General features: G+C 33.6%; 1 protein-coding gene across 5 annotated transcripts in view; it reads right to left on the reverse strand.

The window, feature by feature from the left end:
- Positions 1–2,483: 2,483 nt before the first annotated feature.
- Positions 2,484–17,646, reverse strand: part of LOC149153295 (flowering time control protein FPA-like) — a 140,545-nt gene continuing 125,382 nt past the window's right edge. For 3 of the 5 annotated variants that reach the window (XR_016263806.1, XR_016263804.1, XM_089446106.1), the window contains one exon: positions 2,947–6,216. The gene's annotated coding sequence lies outside the window, so the exon portion shown is untranslated. Of the gene's footprint in view, positions 6,217–17,646 lie in introns of all 5 variants that reach the window. The other 2 variants (XR_016263805.1, XM_089446105.1) reach the window with 1 other exon arrangement.

The following is a 17,646-nucleotide window of genomic DNA, read 5'->3' on the forward strand; positions in this document are numbered from 1 at the left end:
AATGGGTGATTCAAGTAATGGAAGGTAATGAAGCCTTCAAGTTGTTTTTGAGAAATTGCATCTCATTTGAAGCCCCTATCAAGAAAAATAAAAAAATAATAATAATTTATTTATTTACAAAAAAATAAAATTAAAATATTGGCAAGGTGTTCTTAGTCAAACTTTTTTAATCACTATAATTGTGACTAAATTTGAAGGCTCGTTTATCGCATAAAGTATTTGGAAGCCTTATGAAATTGTCAAAATTTTCTACATTATAAGAAGAAATGTCGTAGAACAAGGCACTCATTCAACGATCACTCGACCATATAATGCTCCCCGATTTTCTTACTTATAGAGAGAAGGCTTGGGTCAATATAACTTAGTCAAAATCAAATGGATCAATACATGTGTCATGTTTCTTGGTCTTTCTCCAAGAGCAAGCAAAAGCCTAAGTTAAAATATGTTAGAATTTATTTTGGAATAAACCCTGAAATCAACAATGTTTGGTCTTGAACGTTGGATGCCCATGCCAGGGCCTTCAAAACATATTTCAGGGAAAGAAACCTAAATCATTACTTCAGAGCTTGTCAAGAGATGTGTCACAAAATAATAGTATCACAACCAAAATTTGTAAGTTTGGACAAGTTGAAAGTTTCTTTGTCCACCCACAACTCCATGTGGAATTCATGTTAGCCCCATATTAATCACCCATGTAGAGTTAGAAATGTATGACTTTCCAGGAAGATTCCAAAACACTCAACTAAGTCAAAACCCTAATCTTAATAGCCAAAACAGAGTTAAAGCCCTCACTACCAACAAAGAAAAGTGTTTGACCCCCTTCTCATTTTTGATATATAGAAAAGTAATGCAAGGGTATGAGTGTTAACAAAGAAAAGAAAAGCAAGAAGGGAAACCCTAGAAGTTCATAGCATCTCGTAATGTCATTTACTCAACACATTTTTTTTGTATTTGCATTGTAATCTTAAACAGAATAAGAGCTAGGAATAGTCCTTCATTTCCATTTGGAGTTTTTCCCTCACAGATTTCTCCAAGTATATCATGTCTCCATGGTATTTTTATTGTTGTAGTTTTACTCTTATTATTTCATATAGTTCTCAAAACATAAATTAGGTTTTCCCTTTTTAACAAAAGCTTAAGTAGATTCTTGCATATCAAAGTAGAGTCTCGTTATATTCACAATAGTGTTTTACATAAGTGTAGAAATTTTAGCAAAGTGTGAGCCTTATTGCAACTTCTTAAATTTTACCTCTTTCCTAAAGGTTTCTTGAATCTTAACCATGTCACTCTTCATCCTTATAGCTATTATGATACATGATAATATGAGATATAATAAAAAAATGACAAAAACAACAACAAAAAACAATACTCCACTTTTTAACGACCCTAATCAATAAGAGAATCCAAGAGAAAATATACCAAATGTGTGCCAACAAATTTCAACTCTCTAGGGCAATCATATCATGCATAAACCAAAGTTGAAAATCAATTTATTACTACATAAATCACAATAGTAAATGTCAAGCTAATCAAGGACATAGATTAGGACATGATATTTAAATCAATCAATCTAGGTGTACGTAAACTTAGAAGCACATTACAATATGTACAGAATTAGACTAGATTAATTTCTCATGGTAAACTAGGACTTACATGCTAACCTAACAAAAGGCCTAAAATTTTAAAAGAATAAGATAAAGAAGTATAAAGCAAATCTTATTATAATCAAACTGCTTGGAAAGTAATGCACACATACTTAAAATCCATTGGATGATTAAACATGCATTAAGGTCCCAAGACAAAGGTCAACAACTCATAGTCTCCTACATAATCAAATTCAGTATGCAAGTTTTCAATGACAAGAATTGGAAACAATGCAATAAGAGGTTCAATTTGGTGGATTGGTAATGTACTAGGGGCTTTTCTGTTGGCAAGAGAAAATGGACACTTTGGTAGTCCCTTATTCAATCCAATAAACTTTACCTAATACTACTTGAAAATTTGAGAATGCATTAGGGCCTTCTCCACTTGTGAGAGAGAGTGGATGTCACTCGAGTAGTCTTCTACTCAACTATCAATTGGTGTGTGCTTAAGTCATTAACTATTCTAAGAAAGCAAGAAACTAAGCAAGGAACTATGATGCCTTTTGATGCCTTTTGATGCAACACTAAATGAGAAGCTAAGGGAGTGTTAGGGCCATTTCCACCAAGAAAAGCACTAGATGCACTCATGGTCCTCGACTTAACCTATCAATTAACTTGTCTTCATTAGCAACAATTACTATATGATAATTTCATTCATGTACAACACTCTAATAATGAAATATGGAAAGCAAATTTATGCAAAAACTAACAATGTAATGGCGTAAGACGGCAACTATAAACAAGATAATTGAATTTGAAAACTATGTAAATATATGAACAAAAACAAAACAAAAAATCATATAAACAAGATATACCAACATATACAAGATGAACAACAAATGAAATAAGTTGCACAAGAAGAAGTTGTGGAGGGCCTCCACTTCTTTGCATGCACACTAAAAATTATCAACAGTAGGGACTCAAGAAAGTTACATATAATATATGAAATGAAGTTGAAATAGCTCCAAAGTTGAAGTCTTTGCACACCAAGCTCACTAGAATAATTCTTCAATATCTATAATTACAAACTTACTTAGCAAGCTTCATTTGCTTATTTTTATAGGCAAAAATGAAACTAAAATCTAAAAATGCTCCTTGTTGATTACTATACGCTATCATGGGACTACATATGGATCAAATCAACATCATGCTATGCTCAGATCATGGAGAAAATCTATTAGAATTAGCTATGGGCAAAAATATCATATTGTCTTGTGTTTTTCTCTATAAAGTTGTTTGCGTTGACGAAGCATCTTAAGGTTAATTTCAAGCAAGCGAACAAGTGTCTATCCATCTCGAGATGTTGGGCGACAAAACCCATGTCATGGATTTTTCCCTGGTTCACTGCACATATGAAAACGAATGATCATTTACGAAACTTGCAACCCTCTAAATTTATTTTTTTACAATGTTATTATTCCATAAATTTCTAAAATTAAAAACAACTTAACCAAATACCTTGGAAAACATGTTTATTGTGCAAAATATGACTAGAAAGTATCAAAAGTGACTCGGAATGGATTTCTTAAGAACAAATATAAAGGTGAACCACAACAAAATTAAGCCATAATAAAGAATTGATAGTAAATATGCCCTATTTCACCAAGATTAATGTTGAATCACTTTACAATCTTTAACTTATGTCAAATGTGTAAGACATACAAGGGTTGGAAATTCACAAACCAAGAAGAAAAAGATGGTTGCAAATTTAATCTACAATAAGGCAATTATTGGACAGTTGGAAACTTCATCTATATGCATAAAGATGAAGTTCATGTACATATTAAAGCTTTATCACAAGGATAATACAGTTCTCTAACTCCTCAAAACCCTAAATAGGGAAACCAACAAATCCTTAGCCAATACCAAGGAGTTCTAACATGTCAACGTCACACTTGCAAGTCCTCCTAGGAGATATGTCTCCTCTTCTCCACTCCTCAATAAGTACAATCTAGAGTTTAGTTGCAGAATCCTAGCTTCATTATCTCCAAGGGATGAAACCCTAACCTGTGTTGAGAAGAGTAGCTTGGGAGGTACTCCCATAGCCCCTAAGGTACTAGGTTTGTGTGGAGTTGACCCAAGAAAAAGTGGTTTTGTGGGAAATCTACCCAAGTGGTGGGATTTGGACCCAAAGTTGTGGGTTAAATACCCAAGAGAATTATTATTTATTCTATTGGGTGCATGAGAAGCCAACAATACATATATTCATATGACAAGTAAAGTAGGCCAACAATACATGTGTGGGCCTAAACCCTTACAACCAACCTACAAAGCCATAAGTAGGCTCACACATGTGAAGCGCTACAATCCAAGGGTACACATGTCAAGCTCTAATGTCATGTCACACATAAGCAAGTATCCAATGTAAGGGTGCTCCCTCAAATAAATCCAACACTCCTTCAAGCCTTCAAGGACTCCAATGCTTCTCTTAAGCCATGTGCCCACTAGGTCCACTCTCGTTGTATGAAACCCAAACATCCCCAAATCGACTCCATACCTACATCTAAGTACCCAAGCTAACCCATGTTGTTTAGGGCTCAATGACCTTCTCCAAAATGTCAAATGATCCTCTTACAATATGCTCCAAGCAAGTAACCCCCTCCATGTGTGATCAACATGTAGAATGTCACCATGCTACTCCAAGGAAGAATGTCATGCATGTGTCCAACTAAGGTCAAGCAACCACTGAGTAAGCCACATTCAACATGTAAATCCAACACAAGCCCTCCAAGGGCTAATCATACACCATGTAACCTTAACCTTACAAAGCACTCCTAAACAATTGTAAACACTTCCAAATTAACCCCAAAAACTAACATTCGCTCTGTACAAGGAATTTTTTTTCACTAACACCTAGCAACTTCCTCTACAACTCCACCAAAGCTACCATCTACAAATATGTACCTATTACAATCCAAAATTAATCGTTGTCTTCTAAAAAGGAACTGTCACCTATCTATCACAATCCTCCATCAAGGAATGACATTGAACCTCCTCAAAACAACTACTAAGTTGACAATTGGAAGAAGCCAACACAACATGGTAATAGTATCTGCTAAGTTGTATATTCACCCTCACTAAAGATCTAACCACCCCTACTTGCTCTCAAACCTCCCACAATGCTTGGGTGAGCGATCTCAACTTCTTGTGTACTCGACTAGAAGGTAACGGCATATCCATCCTTAATCTCACTTCTTCTACCCTTAAATATGACTCATCTTGAGTCTATAGACTAATGCTTCAAAGCAAGTCACTCAACGAGATATCTCAAAAGCTCCTCCTTTAAGCCTCCAAGGACTTCAACATCATTCCTAATTAATGTACCCCGAAGATCCACTCCCCCAACATGAACAATATCACAACTGAGATGTCCCCAAGTCAACCCCATGCCTCCATGTAAGCATCTAAGCTACCCCATTCTATCTAGGGCTCAATGCCCTACTTTAAAATGACAAACATTTCTCCTCCAACACAAGGTGTTCTCTAAGCAAGCAACCTCCTCTATGTTGCCAAAATGTTGAATGTCACTAAAAATTTTGAAGATATTTAATGCTCCAAAGAATAATGTCATGCAAGCATCCTATTAACATCAAGCAACCATTAACCCACCTCTAATGTGCAAATCATCATGAACCTTCTAGATGCTAACCATACACCATGGAATTCCAATCTCATGACACAACTTCAAACATAGTGTAAACACTTTTGAAATAACCCCAAACATTAACAATAAAGAGTAAAATGGCATTAAAATTTGTTGTGATGAGTTGACGTTGGAATACCTAAGGTAGTTCAAAGTGTAATTCAACAATTTCTAGATATGTTTATAAGCAACCCCAACAAGATCACAACTTTAGATTTTGTGTGAACTCCATGAAAGAGACCAAAAATGATAACAAATATATTGATTCATTTCTAACCAATTATGATGCAAGTGAAGGGAAGAATATGTGTTTATCATGAAATGTTTGGGTGACAGCCTCATCATCCTATATTTCTACCAAAAAAAATGGATTCCGCAACAATTTATGTTATTGTTACTCAAGTGATCTAGAAAACTACTTTCATGTGCTCGTTGTTTAGTCATGCAAATGTACTCTAAACTAAGGTTGCATTAACTATATGATGGGCCCTTTTTGAATCCCTTCAACAAGGAGACATTATATACATCATATAGTTTTTATCATGAAATTTAGAACCTTAAATGGAAGCAACCATTGAGATGTAAATATCCCTAGCTTTGGCTTAAAACAAGACCATTTTACATAAGAAAACACTAAAGAACTCAAACAATCCATGAAGAGATTAGGTTGTTATAAACAATACAATAAAGAATGGATCATTATAAACAACAATGCAAAGAATGGATCACTATAAACAATATAGTAAAGTTTGATGCCTTGTGTAAGTGGATAGCAAAGCTCAATAATCCAAAATATAAAGCATGTTTACTTTATCTACAAAAGCGCAATCTAAATAAGAATGCTCTACCAAAACAAGAAATATTAAGAATGATCCACCAAAGTAGGTCATGTGCTCAAGTGCCCCAAAACAAGATTGAGCTTCCAACAATCTGCAAAAACAGAATGCACATTCGAATTCCCAAACTCAATCAAAATCAAAACTTGATATGATATCTAACACAATGAGTAAAAGAGTGTTGTCTATACTAACAAAATAAAATACAACTTTTAATTTGCATAAAGTTCAAGCTTTAATGACATAACTAAAAGATAAAGACCAAATTATTAAGGCATGAGAAAAAAAAATGCAACTTAAACTAATCAAGTATGTCAACATGGAAAAAGTAAAATTTAAATAAGTATTATTTACCAAATGAGTTCACCTAACAATTGTTTGAAATATAGCTCATCTAAATGAGAATTTAGCATAAAATCAAGGGACTAAATTTCATCTTAATCAATATGGACTAAAATTCTCCATAACTAGGTCTACAATAAACAAATAAGGTTAATAAAACCTCAAATAACGACGACAAGAAAAAACTAGATTAAACTAGATTGGAGGAAAAAGGGTATAGCACAACATGATGCAATTATTCCATCAAAATCCAAACACACAAAAAGATAATTTATAAGATGTTCCATTCTCTGATAAAACAAAGTAGATATATACATATGCAATAGTGAAATGAACAATAGTTCATTCACTAAAGAATATCTAGTATAAGAATAAAAGATAGTTGAAATTTGTATTCATTCACTAAAGAATATCCAATATAAGAATAAAAAATAATTGAAACTTATATAAGATCAACAATATATTTCATAATGACTAATATAGATAATATATAGTTTGATATGTGACTATATACTTATTAACCAATTAAGATGGTTGATAGATCAAGTTCTTTAGTTAAGATATATATCTTTAATTATTATTATTATATTATTTAATTGATTTTTATTTATATATCTATGTACAGTACATCATCTATCCCTTCAAAGATGCTTCGTTCTCGAAGTATGGTATGTTAAAATTTTCTTTAGTTAAGACATATAGCTTTAATTATTATTATTATTTATTATTTAATTGATGTTTATTTATATATCTATGTACACTACATCATCTATCCCTTCAAAGATGCTTCGTTCTCGAAGTATGGTATGTTAAAATTTTGCGTTACAAATTCCATATTCTTGACATTGTGATGTTTAATGATATAAGACAATGAGATACAAAACATCAAGTAAACTATTTGTAGCAACAACTTCTATTATTTGAGGAATCATAAGATTCCATGTTGAAACTTATCTTCAATATAATAAAATCTTCACTTATCTTCTTAGATTGATTACATCTTTGGTTGTTTTGTGTATTCATTCCACCTTTGGTTAATTTATTGAATAATACAATCATTATCATAATTAGGATCACAAATAGGCATCTTTTTCATCTTGGGTCTTGTTTTGGAGCATTCTTCTATTGATACTTGATTAGAACTACAGTGGTTCCATTCTCCATGGTTTGAATTTTTACATTTGATGATGTGTTCATTTTAGTAGGATTCATTACTCTTTCTTTGTCAATTATTAACTTCTTGCTAATAAGTTGTTCCAACATTTCTTGCAACTTCTTTTCATTTCTTAACTTATTAATCTATGCAATCAAACTTTGACAATGATTTTAAAGGTGAGATATTTATTCATCTTTATTAGCAACAACATTGTCAAATTTTGTTTGCACCTTTTGTTTTAACTTTTAACTATCAGTTGAAGAGTCACCTTTTAGACATCTTTAAAGCCTTCTATCTATGAAGCTTCGGAGTATGACTGTATTGTCAAGTCCTACAAGGTTATGTTCTTCTTACTAGCCCAGAGGATTAGCTCAATTGGTCAACTCTCGATCATTAAAGTACCTTTATTATTTAGAGGCCACAGGTTCAATTTTCTAAACACTCTCAGGGTCAAGCTTCATGGTTGAGTCGGAAAGAAGTGATCCCTTTAGGTGGATCTACTTGGAATAAATATTTTGTGAACGTAGCGTTAACCAATCTCTGAGGTCCATGAACCACTTAGGAAAAATATTCTTCTTCTTACACCTTTAAGAGATCTTTAAAGTCTTTTGATGATGGAGCTTTTGAGCATGTCTATATTGTAAAGTCCTACAAGGTTATATTCTTCTTCTTACACCTTTAAGACATCTTTAAAGTCTTACGATGACGAAGCTTCTGAACATGACTATATTTTAAAGTCATACAAGGTTTTATTCTTCTTCTTTGTCAATCATACTCCTTACTAATAATTTGTGTCAACATTTCTTGCAACTTCATTTCATTTTTTAACTTATCAATCTATGACAATGATTCTTGAGGTGAGAAATTCCTTTGTGCATCATTTGTATTAACTTATAACCATCTTGAAGGGTCACCCTTAAGACATCTTTAAAGTATTTTGTTAATGGAGCTTCCGAGCATGACAATATTGTAAAGTTCTACAAGGTTATATTCTTATTCTTACAACAAATGTCAAACTTTTTATTTATCTTTAAGATGAAAGTACCCAATGTTTCAATCCATGGAACCTACAATTATGTCAACTTCATCTAGATATAAAGTTCTACGATGTGAATAGGGTTAGCCCAAATAGTGGAGAGAAGTGTTATCCTCCCCAACAAAGTTCAATTCCTAAAATTCACAAGATGAGCTCTTAATGAACATGTTTTTATAACAACCTTGATCCTCATGTTGACAATGCCTTGAACTTATGTAAAATCTAGTTTACCCTAGGTACCATAATACAAAATGAAGGGGAGTACTCAACAGGCTTCCCTAGGAAAAAAAAAAAAAAATATATATATATATATATATATATATATATATGAGGTAATAAATTGTGATATGAAGTTATAATCATTACTTATTAATTATAATACCCTAACTTATATATGACAATAAATTGTGATATGAAGTTACAATCATTAATTATTAATTACAAGTCCCTAACTTCAAATTGCTTCTCATCATAAATGTATTTATCTTCCATCAAATTTGACTCTAAAGCTGATAATTGAGTCACCAAGTTGACATTAATGTGATGTTTCTCATCGTACAAACTAATAATGATGCTAATATCCTTTCCTTGAATAACCCCCTTAATTTTTAATAGATCCATAGCATATTTTATGTAAGTGTGAGGAAAACTTCCCTTTTTTCATTACTAAGTCTCATTTTATTTTAATCAAAACTTATGTTAGGTCCCTATAATACTAGTGTAGCCCCTATATTGTTATTGTTGTGCCCCATAGAAGCACATTATTGTTATTATTGTGTATTTACATTATTATTGTTATGTACACCCTGATTATAGTTTTACAATTTAGACTCTTATATATACAAAGGAAGTTTTATTATTCAAATCATCGAAGAATTGTTCATTTATGTGATGTAAAAGGAGAATTTCCCCCTCAAATGGCTTATTATTAATGTGTTGATCTATCTTTTGGTATGTTTTTGCGTTATTTTGATAAAGGTATATAACATTTGGGATCGGAGTAGGAAAATCGTAGGATTGTCTTCCTCAAAACTAATCGTCTTGAAATTTTTATAACCTCTTTTTGGCTCTAGCTAAGGGTCTAAAACTTCTACAGTATGAATATTACAAGTTTCTTGGGGAAAATCATCATCACTTCATATTCGAGCATCCGATTTGAATTCCATAAAAAGCGATTGAAAGTGCACGGACTATAGTTTTTCCCGAGCAAGCTTCAGGGCCAAAGGTTGAGATAGTGAGACGTGGCAACCCGTAAAAGTTCATTACACTGAATGTCCATAAACAAGTCATCATGGGAGATTTGGCACAGCTTTATCTTGATAAATTCAATCTCGGCCTAACTTGTGGGGTTGGAAATAAAACATAGCGAACTACCTTAGAAATTGTTCATTTATGTGATGTAAAATTAGAATTTCCCCCTCAAAATGGCTTATTATCAGTGTGTTGATCTATCTTTCCGTATGTTTTGCATTATTTTGATTAATATATATAACATATCTCGAGATTATCTTCCTCAAAACTAGTCGTCTTGGAATTTTTATAACCTCTTTTCGGTTCTAGTTAAGGGTCTAAAACTTCTACAGTATGAATATTACAAGTGTCTTGGGGAGAATCATCATCACTTCATTTTCGAGCATCCGATTTGAATTACGTAAAACGTGACTGAAAGTGCAGGAACTATAGTTTTTCGGGAACAAGCTTCAGGGCCAAAGGTTGAGATAGTTGGACGTGGCAACCAGGAAAAATTCGTTGTACTGAATTAGCCCATAAACAAGTCATCATGGGAGATTTGGCACAACTTTATCTTGATAAATTCAATCTCGATCTAACTTGTGGGGTTGGAAAGAGAACATAGCAAACTACCTTAGGACGAATTTTTAAACCTTGGGAGGTTGAAATCATAGAGATACAACATATTCAAGGTTGGCCAAATCAACAAGCTCAAAACAAGCTCGTAAAAACAAAAAAGGTGTATTTTTAAAAAATTGTATAAATTTTATTTGAAAAATCAGTTTGAAGTGATTCAAAGGGCGTAGTGAGGTATAAATATCATTATTTGGTTCTAAAATGCCTCCCAAACAAAAAAATGCCACACCTATTAAGTCCCCAGAAAGCTCTACTATGACGCATGAAAAAGAGGAAGAAATGCAACATGATATATCAAAAATTATGGGATCAAGTGCAACAAATTTAACTCTCACAAAGAACGACCAAAGATGAATTGGAAGCAATGATGAATGTTAAGGTGGATCATTTAAAAGCAAAAATAAAAAGGGACATGGAAGGTTTTTTTGTAACTTATTTTTACCTGAGCATTTGATTTTTGAAGTGCATAGTTTTCAAAAATTAAGTTTAAATTTCCTTTCGCACTTTGTAATAAGTGCACAAGTCTAAATGTTGATTTTAAATTTTTATTCACACGAAAAAAATTGTTTAAATAATTATTTTATGCAAATAAAATCATTGTTGTTGAACTAAACATCAAGCACTTTCTAACGCCAAGGATCTTTTCTGCCCCGATCAACATTTATAGCTCAATTGTGGGACCTTCTACACTCCCAACGGTTAACGAAGGGCGGGGGGCGACGATCCGCAAATTGGTTTTTGCTTTTCTGCTCGAGCTTACAGGTCGCGCTCCTAACAATTGCGTGTTGGGAATCACAATTGTCGTTAGACCAAAACCCGTAGGTGTTAGTTAACGATCGCATCCCCAGAGATAAGGATCCACGAGAGGCAGTTAGTCCATGTCACAAAACACAGGGAGCGTTGGTTTATCCAATGTCCAACAATCTCCCCCCAATGCAAGTCGGATGTGTATCGAACTTGTGACCTACGCTCTGATACCACTTGTTGGGAATTACGATTGTCGTTAGACCAAAACCCGTAGGTGTTAGTCAATAATCGCATCGCCAGAGATAAGGATCCACGAGAGGCGATTTGTTCATGTCGCGAAACACACAGTGAGCATTAGTTTATCCAATGTCCAACATTGCGCAACCCCCCCTCCATTTACCACTTACCACCTTCTGCCCCCCGCAAACTGCCTTCACCTACCTTCAACGCCTCCGCCAACGCTTCGATTAAAATAACCATCACTAAACCTCCCAAATTTTTGACGAATTAAACCGTTAAATTATAAATGCTCTCCCACCAATGTTCCAACTAATAAATGTGGACGCGCCAATAACAGTAATTCAAAGTAAACCTTTGGAAACCCCTTCTAAATTTAAATTTTTCCTATTACTTTGTTGCTCATCTGTATGCTATTCTCAGCCAAAACACTTTGTCATACCAAAGTGACCATTTGCAGTGATTGATAGTGCTACCAACGATCGATTCAACCGGGTAATTCCTAAATTATCCTTTGTTTACTTGAACTCTTGAAATGGCGACTTAAACAAGGAAATCTAAGCCAGTTGTAGAAAGTTTGACCTTACCCCCTATAATTAACGTGGATGAACTTCCTTTGATTGATATACAGTTTAAAATCACTGAAACCCAATGTGAATTTAACCTTTACAAACTCCATAATTGGGAATATCAAAAATTTGAGGATGTCAGTGATGAATTATGTTTCTAAGAGTCGATGTTGCCTCAATTTTGTTTCCCCCAAACTCATCACTTGCCTGAATCCATCACCTGGTGTGAAAGCCACTATTTACCCAATCAAAGAACCATAGTTGCGAGAAATAATGAAATCTTGTTTTGTATAACTTATGAGACAATTTGTCAAGCCCTGCAGATTAATCCCCAAGGTCCTCTTTACCTGTTTTCAATTGATTCCCTCATGGAAATTTACCAAAAGCTTTCCTTTCAACAACAAGCCCATATTTTTTAGTATTTTCTGTCTGAAAATTCAGAATTGCCTAGACTAATCCAACACTCTTCTGCAATTTTTCCAAAAACGTCGACGAAAGTTATTTCTATAGTTTCATGTCTTTTAAGGTATCAAATTGATCAATGGGTAGATGAAGTCATCCTAGGATTCCTATCAGTATTTTTATCTAGAAAGAAACCCTCAGTTCTGTTTAATTTTACCCAGTTTTTATCAAATGTCATCCATGACCAATTTTTGAAATTCACTATTGAAGGATCTTTCAAACATCAGTTTATTCGGGTGTATTTGTTTTTGTATCATCAGTTAGAGAGGTTCAAATTCCCCTTACAAAAGCTGGACTCACAGGGTAGACCTCAGTCAGTGATCCATTGGACTTCTATGGTTAGGAAAAACACAAAGGAATATTCTTTTAGTGATTTTATTAATCAGTTTCTACATATGGCATTATGTCTTTTAATGCAGTGATACAATTCCTAGAATCTCCACATAAATTAAAATGATTTTACATCTCAATGAGCAATCTAAGGTTGGAGATTGGTTTCTTTATCAGAATTTTACAGAAATCAGAGTCTATAGTTGTGAACTCCCTCCTTATAAACTATCAATTTTCCTACCTATGAGGATTTTTCATTTAGAATTCATGAAGCATAGGATGAATCTGGATGAAATCCATTTTGTATTAAGGAGACGGAAAGCTCACATTAAGTTTAAAACACAAATTGGACCATTTATTGTTAACACTAGAGCAGTAGAGAAGGAGGTGGATAGTTTACTCAAACAAATGAAATTCAGACTAAGCTTTAGTTGGCCTTATGACCCCCTGGGAGTAATTTCATCAATGAGATCAGAACAGAAATCAGCACCATATGTTCATATAGCAAAACCAGAGATTGAGCAGTATGCAAATCAAGAAGAATGGGAGGAGAATACACTGCAAAAAGTTGAAGAACAAATTTCCAAGTAAACAACATTGAAATCTCCAAGATTAAAGGAAAAGGAACTTAAAAGGCCAATAGAAAGCATGTCACCTACAAGTTCAAGAGTTATAACAGCAAGATTCAAAGTTTTCAAAAGAAGAAAATCAATGAATATGGAAGAGGAATCATCAGAAGCCAAAACTAAAGAGGAACCCACTACAGTGATCCTATCAAGCAAGCCTATATTTTCTTTGCAACAAGTCAAAGAAACTGTCATTGATTCTCCTAATTCTCTTGCTTCGCCTTCTTCAGGACAGCGAAACATCTTTGCCATATTTAGAGATATGAAGGAAAAGAACAAGACATTGAAAACTTCCACTTATTCTGAGTTTTGGAAACAATCATCCACTACTCAACACAAATTCTTATCTGCATTAAACCCTGACATAGGGAAATTTCAATTAGCATTCTTACAGCCAAAGGTCTTGGTTCCTAAAAGTGCAGATGATTATAAGACCTCTATGTTTTCTTTTGATACCAAGCAAATACATCCAATAGAACATATTGTTTTTCACAAACAGGCAAGTGAGATTATTTATTCCTCACTAACAAGCTCAGTTATGGCAGCATCTAAATTGCAAGCACCTTAAACAATATTCATTCACAACTCAAGTTAGAAAGAATATCTTCCTTAGCCAAGGATACCAGAATAAAAGGGTTGGAAGATATGGTTATAAAGTTAGGATTGCATTCTAATGATGTCAATGTTGTTGAAGAACTAATCCAGAACAGAAATGCAGACGACCAAGCTCTCAGAAAACAATTGAAACTACTTACAACAGAGCATCCACAAACTAAAGAAGTAGGGCAGTTAGAGAAAGAAAAATAGAACATGTTGAAGATGATTGTGGAGCAAAATATTCAGATACAGAAAATGGAGGTTGATATGGAAAGCCTATTAAAAGAAAAAGAACAGTAGACAAGTGCAAGGACTTCTACAATACAAACAAAGATAACAAGTGAGGAAGTCGCAGAGAGACTATCAAAGGCCATGGGAGATTTATCCCTAAGAAATGTGGAGATAGAAAAGTTGAAAGCAACACTGCAGAGGATGGAAGAGAACAAAATCAAGTCAAATAATGCATACATAGTTGAAATACAGAAAAATTTCAAGCTAACCAAACAACTTGAAAAATATGCAGATGAATCACTCACAGCACAAACATTATATGAGGCAAAGGAAAAGATCTGGGTTGCCATAAATTCAACAACTTCAAAGCTCTGGACATCTATCGAGATTATCTTTGAACAAGAACAACTGGTAAGAAGAGCAAAAGCAACCATAACAGAAATCAAAGAAAACTTGTATCATAGACCAAGGGAAACAACAAAGATTATCGAAGTGCTAAATTCAAAGACCAAAGATGAATTGGAAGACTTAGGAATTGAAGACATGACTGATACAGTCCTAGAAGTCCAAAAAAATCGACTAAAATAAATTTCATGTTACAATTAGAAAACAAATGTCAAAACTTAGAAATTCAGATAATGAAATTTCATAGAAAGTTTGCCATCCTACAGCAAAAAGGATTTCCATCTCTAAGAGATTCTAGTGGCAAATTGACCCCACTAGAAAATTATCAGCGTAATTGCATGACATAGCAGCAAACAGATTAAAGTTCGCCAAGGTAAAGGAGGTCAAAAGTGGTAAATCTTTTCTAGGACTAGAATATGACTTATTTATCCAGCGTGAAATCCAACATTTATTTATTACTAGGCCTACCTTTGAAAAGTACACAGAAGTGGATGAAGCCTACATGAGAGTGGTTAAATTCTCAATTCCAGATGTTGATAAGTGGGACAAGTTACTCGAGCTAATTGAATAAAACTAAATGCAACGTTTCAGGGCAGAAGCACAAAAAGTAAAAAGTTGAATACATATTTTCAAGTGCTAGTGCAGCAAAAGAAGTACAAAGCACAGAAACAGGTTTCCAGGCAGCAGTTACAAACAACACGTTTGAATAGGGTGCTAAATATGCAAATCAATTTCAGAAAAATCTATTTTTGTATTGAATTAATTTGATATAACCGAATCATTTTGGATAAGACTTTAATTTGTAAAGGATTGTATTAGATTAGATATTTTTAAATTACAATCTATAAATGTTTTGTAATTTGAAGTAAGCAGGGTTGAACCCTTGTGATAGCCAAGATATATTATTGTACTTTTCTGAAAGTTTTTGAAGATAATCAAAGGATTCTAACTTCAACCTTAACAGCACTTGTGTTCATGTGAGTCTTTCTAGTATATTCATCTTTATTTTTCGTTATATCTTCAAGGTAACATAGGAGTTAGGGTAAGGCTAAGTTAAGTATTAACTTCCCTAACAGCCCATTGCAAAGTTATTATCATTAGGGAGACTAGCTAATTGAACAGTTTGTTTAAATTAGTTCCTCTGCATCATTTAATTGTTGCCTTCTGTCATTTCTTAAATATATATGTGTTTGGTTGTAGAATTTTTCTACGCGCATCTACTATATCCAGTTGATTAAGTGAATGTTTAATTACTCATATATCTTCTCATTTTCCTCTTTCAAAATCAATTTAAGGATTGTATGCTGATAGTAATGAAAATCAACCCTTTGAAATTCTCAAGAGTTTTTGGATTATACAGGTGTTAATGGTTTCATGCATTGGTCATCTAATTAAATTAAAATCCTTACTTATATGCTTTGGCCCAGTTCCCCAACCTAGAACTTTGTTCAAAGATACAACAGGTTTAAAGAAAGGTTTGATAAAGCCGCTACAAGAAATGTTTCCTAGTGGTGAATCATGATTTTAGAGACTCCAACTTTAGGTTGAAGACCAACCGCCTCTCAAAAATCGATATGAAGAAGTTTGATGGCAATGATCTGGTAACACGAATACTCAAATGGAGCACTTCTTTGACCTACACGATGTGCAACACACATAAAAGGTACATGATAACACGAATGCCACAGATGGAGCACTTCTTTGACCTACACGATGTTCAACACACATAAAAGGTACACATTGCATATTTATATTTAGAACCCAATCAATTTGTGTGGTATTGATGGCTTTATTCTCGTAAATCACTTGTCATTTGGACAATTGTCCCTGAGTAATTGATAGCACATTATGAGAACACAAAAAGTAATATTTTCTTTAGTTAATTAATAAATCCCAAACAAAGGGGTTTCATTGTGGAGCACATTGAACTTCTGGAAATTGAATATCAAGGTAACTGGTATTCCAAAGGAGCATCTAACTGATGTCTTCATAGGGACTTTAAAAAATAACATCTAACACGAGGTTTGTGTTTGGAAAATAAGTCATTGGTGAATGCATTCAGGGTGGCGAGAAATGTTGAAAGAAAAAATATGTCAATAAGGAGGTCTACCACACACAACTATAAAGATGGAAGTGTTGTTGCTCCTAGCCTCTCACAACCTACAAGGTTAACACCGCAACAACTGGAGGAAAAACAAAAAAAAACAAAAATGGTTTGTTACAGTTGTGATAGCAAATACAATAAAGTCATAACTGCGTTGAAAAGAAATTATTCTACATAGATTGTGAAGAGGAGGAATAAAAAGAACAAGAAACATAAAAAGAAGAAGATATACACCAAGAACCAACTCCAAGGGTTGAAATAGAATAAATGAATTCAGCCATATCTTGCAATGCATTGGTTGGAATTACCACTCCCCAAACTCTCAAGATAGAAGGATAGATCAAGAGGAAAAAGGTAATAGTGTTGATTGATTCGGTTAGTACCCATAATTTTATTCATTATAAGATAGCCAAGGATTTGAATTGCTTTATATGTCTAGCACTAAAGTTTCAAGTGATGGTTGCATATGGAGGAACTATAAATTGCGCAGAGAAGTGTCATAATATCAATCTAACCATGGGGAAATATTATTGAATAGTCCAACAATTGTCATTCCAATGGGTGGTGTTAAAGTTGAATTAGAAGTCCAATGGCTACAATCTTTGCGGACAATAGCTTTTAATTTTCAAAAACTACTCTTGAAATTTTTCTAGGAAGGAAAGGAATTTGAATTAAGTGGTATAGTAAGGATACCTAGAAAACAATCAGCTCTAATGACATGACAGAGTTTTTGAAGAATGGACAATGAGGTGTAATTACGCAATTATGCCCACTAGATGCTCAAACATCTAATTCATCCATTTCTCCAAATCTCGA

This window comes from Pinus tabuliformis, chromosome 9 (genome assembly GCF_031772625.1).
Source record: "Pinus tabuliformis cultivar Carrire ecotype Pingquan chromosome 9, CPIR1, whole genome shotgun sequence".
Lineage (NCBI taxonomy): Eukaryota > Viridiplantae > Streptophyta > Pinopsida > Pinales > Pinaceae > Pinus > Pinus tabuliformis.